The sequence below is a fragment of the Salvelinus alpinus genome, chromosome 8 (genome assembly GCF_045679555.1).
Source record: "Salvelinus alpinus chromosome 8, SLU_Salpinus.1, whole genome shotgun sequence".
NCBI classification, from domain to species: Eukaryota; Metazoa; Chordata; class Actinopteri; order Salmoniformes; family Salmonidae; genus Salvelinus; species Salvelinus alpinus.
The window spans coordinates 43,940,039-43,948,044 of NC_092093.1; the positions used below are offsets into that span (position 1 = coordinate 43,940,039).

At 40.5% G+C, this 8,006-nt stretch overlaps 1 long non-coding RNA gene across 2 annotated transcripts; it reads left to right on the top strand.

The window, feature by feature from the left end:
• The first annotated feature begins 741 nt into the window (after positions 1-741).
• On the top strand, positions 742-6,385 carry LOC139582373 (uncharacterized). 2 transcript variants are annotated; one of them, XR_011676335.1, is made up of 4 exons: positions 742-867; positions 5,412-5,453; positions 5,803-5,940; positions 6,030-6,385. It is a non-coding gene; the product is annotated as an uncharacterized lncRNA (long non-coding RNA). The 2 variants fall into 2 exon arrangements; XR_011676334.1 differs by having other exon boundaries at positions 761-867; positions 5,803-5,873.
• The last annotated feature ends 1,621 nt before the right edge of the window (positions 6,386-8,006 follow it).

Here is an 8,006-nt window from a genome sequence, read left to right on the forward strand (position 1 = left end):
AGACTATTCTTTAGTAAAGGTTGAATAGTCTATTGTTCAGCTATTAGCCCAACTTGCAACAAATTGCTGTTCCTTTTTTATATTGTTTATAAATAAATGTATTTTATTCATAATACAAAAATCAACTTACATTGCTACATCAAACATGTCTAGCAAACCAAACACAGGTATTAACAATGCTCAAACATACAAAAAATATAAATACAAATAAAATACAAAAAATAAACAATTTAAGTGCAATTATATTCACTCTGAAAATATCTTATTATAATGATTCATGAAGATGTTATTCTTGTTGTTATTCACTAGGGTTAGTGTTTTAATAAGATAATTAAATTCAATCAGAAAAATGTGTAATTTTAGTATTTGGCAACAAGAATAAAAAAATGAACAATCATTTCAGTGGTTTTGTTATCATTGCAATAGTAACATATTATATATTTTATGTTAAAATTATATGCAGTGTTCATAATGTTAAATAAGTACTTTGCAAGGTTTTCCCAAAATTCTGACACAAATTTACATTCAAAGAACAAGTGAGACAGATTCTCACCTAGTTTTTTCACAGAAAACGCCGATATCATCAATAGCCACAAATTAGGAAATCATAGAATTACATGGATATATCTTATGTAAAATGTTGAAGTGCACTTCCTTAACTTTGTTTGGTATACAGTATTTGTAAGGGCTTAACCATGCATTTTTCCAGACAATGTTCAAATTGCTGTTCCTCTCTCATTCCTTTCCCTCTTCCATGCGTCATCATTCTGCTCCGGAGTGGCTCGCTTGTGGACGTACTGGCAGGATAGGGCAGCGTCTTCAGTTGCGCTTCAAGAATTCTGCATACAGTAACACGTTTGTATGAAGGTGTGGTTATTCACAGGCAAATTGTTATATGCTATTGTCACGGCTCCTCCTCTGCAGTGCAGGGGGCGGTTCCTCCTGCAGGCAGAGGAGGGTCGTTAGTGATTGGAGTCACCTGGGCTCTAAGTATTTAAACTGTTTCACTAATCACTTCTCTCGCTCTCTCTCTCTGCTCCTCCAGGTATGCTCATGATTTGTTTGTTCCTTTGTAGTTTTGATTGTTTTCACTCAGTCATGTTCACACACACATATTCACGCATCCATGCACTTTACATCATGATACTTCCACACCTCATTCCTTTTTCTTAGTTTAAGTTAATAGTTTGTTTATAATAAAGAACACTTTTAAATTGGCCTATACCTGTTGTTCGTGTCCCCTCATTTTTGTCACAGGCTATGAGCCGGTTTGTGACAAGTGGGGGCTCGTCCGGGATAGTAGTTAACTTGGGTTAGTTTAGTTTGCCAATTTTTTTTGTTTGAGGGTATGTTTTGGTTGGGCCAATTTTGTTGAAGAGAGCGTTGAGAGCCATGTGTTCTTTTGGTTCAGTTAGCTTGGTAGCTAAGCAATTCACTCTGTGTTTTTCTGGGTTTTGTTCAGGTGGGAGTCCTCTCCTGTTCAGGGATATCAGCGAGTGTCAATAGGAGGCTTGTGGTGGTTTTGTTTTAGGTGGCAGTGAACGTGGGTAGAGCATCCCTTTCCCTTTTCCCCTACATCGGCTCGGGAGCACCTCCGTGGTTATGGGAGGGCCGCCAGTTTCTGGTTGTCTTTTCCACTCCACTGGTTTTGTGTGCATAAAACCCCACCACATGTGACTGCACGAAGACCAGGGCCAGTTAGTTAGTAGTTTTGGAGGATAGTGGGGTGTGGCTCCTGTCCTTGAACCCAGACTGACAGCAGGTGAGTTGTGTTTTTTTGGAGCATTTGTAAGTTGTATTGGTTGAGAAAAATGTCTTCCATTTTGAGTAGTTTTGTTCAAGCTCCTTCAGAGGTAGCCTTAGAGTTGTGTACTAAGGAGCAGTTAATTGAAATTGCTGAACATTATCAGATTGAGATTGTTGATAACAAAATTAAAGAGACTGTTAAAACTAGCTTAAAGCAGGGTCTTAGGGAAATGGGTGTTTTTGACGGTCAGTCTGCTAGTAGTGAGGGTGCAAGTTTTCAGTCTAGCCCTTCATTAACTTTTGAGCAGCAGAGGGAACTGTTGCAAATGCAGTTAGAGAGAGAGCGATTGAGAAATGCTAATAGACCAGAAAGACTACCACAGTTTGATGTTTCACAGAATCTTCGTTTGTTGCCTAAATTTGATGAGTCAGATCCTGACACATACTTTACTTTATTTGAGCGTATTGCGGAAGCTAGAGCTTGGTCAGATTTGGACATGACTATGTTGTTGCAATGTGTACTTACAGGTAAAGCACGTGAGGCTTTTGCAGCACTGAGTGTAGCTGACAGTAAAGTTTTTGCTAAAGTTAAATCAGCAGTTCTGAAGGTCTACGAGCTTGTGCCAGAGGCATATCGTCAACATTTTCGTTACAGGAAAAAGTTAGATTCACAAACCTATTCTGAGTTTGTTCGTGATTTGACTTCTGCATTTAATCGTTGGTGTACAGCTTCTGAAGTTAGTACTTTTGAGGGTCTGTCTAATTTGATTGTGTTAGAACAGTTCAAAAATTCTGTGTCTGACCAGGTTGCTACATACATGAATGAACGTAAAGTTAAGTCTCCAAGTGATGCAGCAATCCTTGCAGATGAGTACAGGCTAACACATTAAAGCCATTTTGAGTCAAACAGTGACATGTACCATGAAAATAACTTTACTCCTAGGAATAGTAGGTCACCTTTTTTGGGGGCTTCTTTCCAAAGGCCTCAGCAGAAGTTTGGGTCTGGAGGAGTTAAAGCACCGGTTAATGCTAATACCTGTCGCTACTGTTTAGTTGAAGGACATTGGAAGAAAGATTGTCCTCGGCTTCATTCAAAACAGTCAGGTCAAGTTAAACCTGCTATGATGGCAGCTCCTGTTACAGCCTCTGACCACCAGGGTGAGCTGTTTCAGCCACTAGTTGAGTTTGATTCTCAGTCTTCCCGCTGTGATTTTTCAGCTTTTATTTCAGATGGTGTTGTGTCCCTGGTAAATGGCAACCAAAATGTTTCAATCAAGATCTTAAGAGACACTGGAGCTTTAGATTCTTTTATTCTGGAATCTGTTTTGCCGTTCTCTAAAGAGTCTGATACTGGCAGTTGTGTAATGGTATGTGGTATGGGTTTAGTTCCATTCTCTTGTCCTTTACATGAAGTTACCCTAAAATGTGGTCTGGTAGAGGGTGATGTAGATGTTGGGGTTAGACCCCAGTTGCCAGTAGAGGGAGTCCACATGATTTTGGGGAATGACTTGGCAGGTAGTAAGGTGTGGGCAGATGGCAAACTAAACATCTGTAAGAAGCAACCTTCAGTGTCCCCTGCAAGGGAATCTCTGGATCAAAACTGTCTCCTGAGATATTTCCAGCTTGTGCGGTTACCCGCAAGGAGATTGAGAGTAAGGCAGAAAGTCTAGAGTAGCCAGTCAAACTCCAGACAGAACAATTGACTAGTTCTAGAGATTCATTGATGGCTGAGCAAAAGGCTGATACTACTTTAGCTGATCTGTTTGATAAAGTGGTTGCTGATTCAGTGGTGAGGAATAGTGCTCAGTGTTATTTTCTTCTTGATGGGCTGTTGGTCAGGAAATGGATTCCACACTATGATCAGGGTTTAGGAGAACCAGTCTTTCAAATAGTTGTACCTACTAGTTTGCGAAATAAAGTGTTGCAAACTTCACATGGTGATGTGGCAGGTCATATGGGTGTTCGTAAAACTTATGATCGCATACTTCGTTATTTTTTCTGGCCACGTTTAAAGCGGGATGTAGCTCAGTTTATTAAAACTTGTCATACGTGTCAGCGTACAAGTAAGCCAAACCAGGTCTTACAAGACACTCCATCACAAACCCACTTAATTGAGCATGATATAGACATCGGTGATGCTAAGCCTATCAAACAGATTTTATCGTGTATCTGAGGAGAAGAGATTGAAACTAGAAACAGAGGTGCAGTATATGTTGGACAATGGTATTGCGGAGCCATGTTGTTCAAATTGGGCTTCACCCTGTCTTTTGGTCAAAAAGTCTGATTCCACTTTCAGACCTTGCACTGATTATAGAAAAGTTAACAATGAGAACTCAAAATGTGAGTTTGCCAAAGCTACAGTCACATACCTAGGCAAGGTTGTTGGTCAGGGATTTCTGTCCCGTGGAAGCCAAGGTTCAGGCTGTGAAGCAGTTCCCACAGCCCTCCACGAAGAAAGAACTGATGCGCTTCCTGGGAATGGTGGGGTACTACCGTGCTTTCTGTGTAAACTTTTCGGTAGTAGTGTCCCCACTGACCAATCTGTTGAAGGCCAAGGCTGAGTTTCTGGTCCACCCAGTGTCAAGAGGCATTTGATGCAGTTAAGACTCTTTTGTGTTTGGCACCTGTGTTGGCAGCACCAAATTTTGGGAAACCTTTCAAATTGCAGGTAGACGCCAGTCAAATCGGTGCTGGGGCTGTGCTTCTCCAGGAGAATGATGACAATGTTGAGTGTGCAGTCAGTTTCTTCTCCCGGAAATGTAATAAGTATCAGAAAAACTATTCTGTAATTGAAAAGGAGGCTTTAGGTCTCATTTGGGCTTTACAGCACTTCAAGGTCTATGTTGGTTCTGGTTTGACCCCTTTAACTGTGTTCACTGACCACAACCCACTTGTTTTTTCATTGCTGATGCTGATGCTCTGTCCCGTGCTCCTTTAACCTAGCTTGTATCTTTTCTCTGCTGACCCTACCTCTTTTCTCTTAAATTGCTCCCCAGGTACCAGGGCTGCTGAGTTTGAGGGGCGGACAGTCAGCTGGGGGACACGGGGCTACTGATAGGTGCCGTGATTGGTATCTTATTATTATTATTTTTATTTTATTATTATTATTATTATTATTATTATTTTATATTTTTTTGGGGGGGGGGGAAATTTGAATTATTTTTAATGTTGGAGGAAGTTGGGTTGAGGGTGGGACCCTCATTTTAAGGAGGGGGGTTTCACGGCTCCTCTGCAGTGCAGGGGGTGGTTCCTCCTGCAGGCAGAGGAGGGTCGTTAGTGATTGGAGTCACCTGGGCTCTAAGTATTTAAACTGTTTCACTAATCACTTCTCTCGCTCTCTCTCTGCTCCTCCAGGTATGCTCATGATTTGTTTGTTCCTTTGTAGTTTTGCATAGTTTTCACTCAGTCATGTTCACACACATATTCACGCATCCATGCACTTTACATACACCTTACATCATGATACTTCCACACCTCATTCCTTTTTCTTAGTTTAAGTTAATAGTTTGTTTATAATAAAGAACACTTTTAAATTGGCCTATACCTGTTCGTGTCCCCTCATTTGTCACAGGCTATGAGCCGGCTTGTGACACTATGGAGGTAGATTTTTGTCTTTTTATCGAAATCAAAAATAATTGTTCTGACAGCTATTTTTTCCCCGACAGAAAAGGAAGTCAAAGCGGACACCTACGAAGATGGCATCTCAGGTAAGCAACACTGGGCTGTATTGACGGATCCTCAAAAAATGACATGTGCTGCTTTAGATTGAACGGTCATATCTCAGTTATTGAGAGATATGACGAGCGAGTAGATTTACAGCCATTTTCACTGGACTATCTGTTGCTGCTAAGTCATGGGTTAGCCTTGCAATAACCAAGTGGTGAGAAACACAGCCCTCTATATTTAAATGTTTCAGGTACACTTTGAAAGGAGATACTGTATGTGACGCAGACACCTATTGGCATTATCTTCTATTGTTTGTCCTCATTGGTCTGTTTTTCAGCTTAAAGTACTCTGTAGCCACTCACGTCATCCCTCTCCCCATAAATCCTCTAGGTTATATCAGCTGTTTTGTTGAACCTCTCCCGCATCTGAACTGGCTGACAGAGGGCACAGCCTGATCATAGGTGAGATGTCACTTGGTTGAGTCAACAGGAAGTATTATTAAAGAGATGCTTTACATTGAGATCCAAGGTCAGTTTTGCATTTCACCTCCTGATTTAAGATGACTGACCGTGTTAGACAAAAAAAAACAAGGCTTAATCATGCTCTCTCGTCTGCAGGTATGTTTTGATGTGAGAGGAATCCAGTCCTGACAGCGCAATTGTGATGAACTGAGAGAATATTAGGGTAACACTGTCATTCATGAATCATATGCTATCTGCCGCTGTTCTTACCTCTCTCCCCACCTCGTCTTCTAATGCACACCATATGTGCATTGAAGTACAGATTTGCCTACCTTTAAAAAAAAATGTTTTACCTTGTTCAGGGGCAGAAGGACAGATTTTTTTACCTTGTCGGCTCGGGGATTCGATCTTGCAACCTTCCGGTTACTAGTCCACCTGCCCGCCCAAGATTGAACTTGTATTTATAATATTACAATTAAAATGCACTTCTTTCAATAAAGCGTTTCACATTCTCCACTGGTTGAATTACTATCCTGTGTCCGTCCTCAGATTAATGGAGTTAAATGTACATAGGTTTTTTTCTCTCTGTATATATGAATTACAGATCAATCGTGTTTAGTCTATTGTATAGTTACAATGTGTAATCATTGATATCCCAGGAGCAGTTAACACTGTTGAAGTGTATAATTGTAATACATGCAGACACAGCATCATTTAAATAATGGCGTTTGATATGACTGAAAAATACTGTCTCAGTCATACCTGAACCGCACCTTTATTTGCCAAGGAAGAGTACATGATCGGTGAATATATTCAATGTACAGACTACAGTACATGTGTATATAGGACTTGCATCCATGGCACATTAAAGTTATAATCTACTCTAGGCTTCATTAATGCCATTCAGACTTGAGGTTCATAGATTGGTATGAATATTAGTTCAGAACTTTACGTTTTAGGGTCCATACCCAGATCGGCTACATAGTTATTTTTAACCCGACACAATAAGCAAGTAAATAGTTAGCTAGCTATGTTACTTCAGCTGCATTGCAAGGCAAGCTTACACAATTGTGTAGTCAATGCGTTTGTCTCTACATTAACACATTCCTCTCAAATTGTACATTTGCTTGACTCGTTAAGACGTCGGCCATCTTCGTTGAGCGCCACAAGGCAACGGTGGCTCGCGTCAAAATTCGTCATCACAGAGCCTTGGGACCCAAATGCATTATGAGTGCTGTCGTGGCAATTTCCTGTATTACCAAATGAGGAGAGTTACAAACCACACACCAGTCAGAGTTATACTTAAACTTCATCTTTAATAATATGAGCTTTACCAAAGCCCTGTGACTTTCAACAATTCACTATCTATGAATTGAGAGTTCCAACAATGGCAAAATAACTTTTATAGCAAAGATACACCCCTCTCAACTTACATGACGAACCACAAATCTTAGGAAAACTTCACAAAGGGCCTTTTACTTGAGAAAGGAGTATCCCGAAGCCAGATTGCATTCGCTATAAATTATCGCTCAGTTTGGTCTCTAAAACGAGGTTCTAATCTCGTTCCTGGTACTTCGTAGTACCAAAACATTACCTCATCCAAGGCATAACTCAATTGTCAACTCTATATACTAAGGAGCATCAAAAGTCGTGCTATAAATTCTCAGACAACACAAAGATTCCTTGATGCCCTTCCAGACTCCCTCTGCCTACCCAAGGACAAAAATCAGTTAACCACCTAACTGAGGAACTCAATTTAACCTTGCGCAATACCCTATATGCAGTTGCACCCCTAAACTACAAACGTTTGTCATAAGAAACTAGCTCCCTGGTATACAGAAAATACCCGAGCTCTGAAGCAAGCTTCCAGAAAATTGGAACTGAAATGGCGCCACACCAAACTGGAAGTCTTCCGGCTAGCTTGGAAAGACAGTACTGTGCAGTATCGAAGAGCCCTCACTGCTGCTCGATCATTCTATTTTTCCAACTTAATTGAGGAAAATAAGAACAATCCGAAATGTATTTTTGATACTGTCGCAAAGCTAACTAAAAAGCAGCATTCCCCAAGTGAGGATGGCTTTCACTTCAGCAGTAATAAATTCATGAACTTCTTTGAGGAAAAGATCATGATCA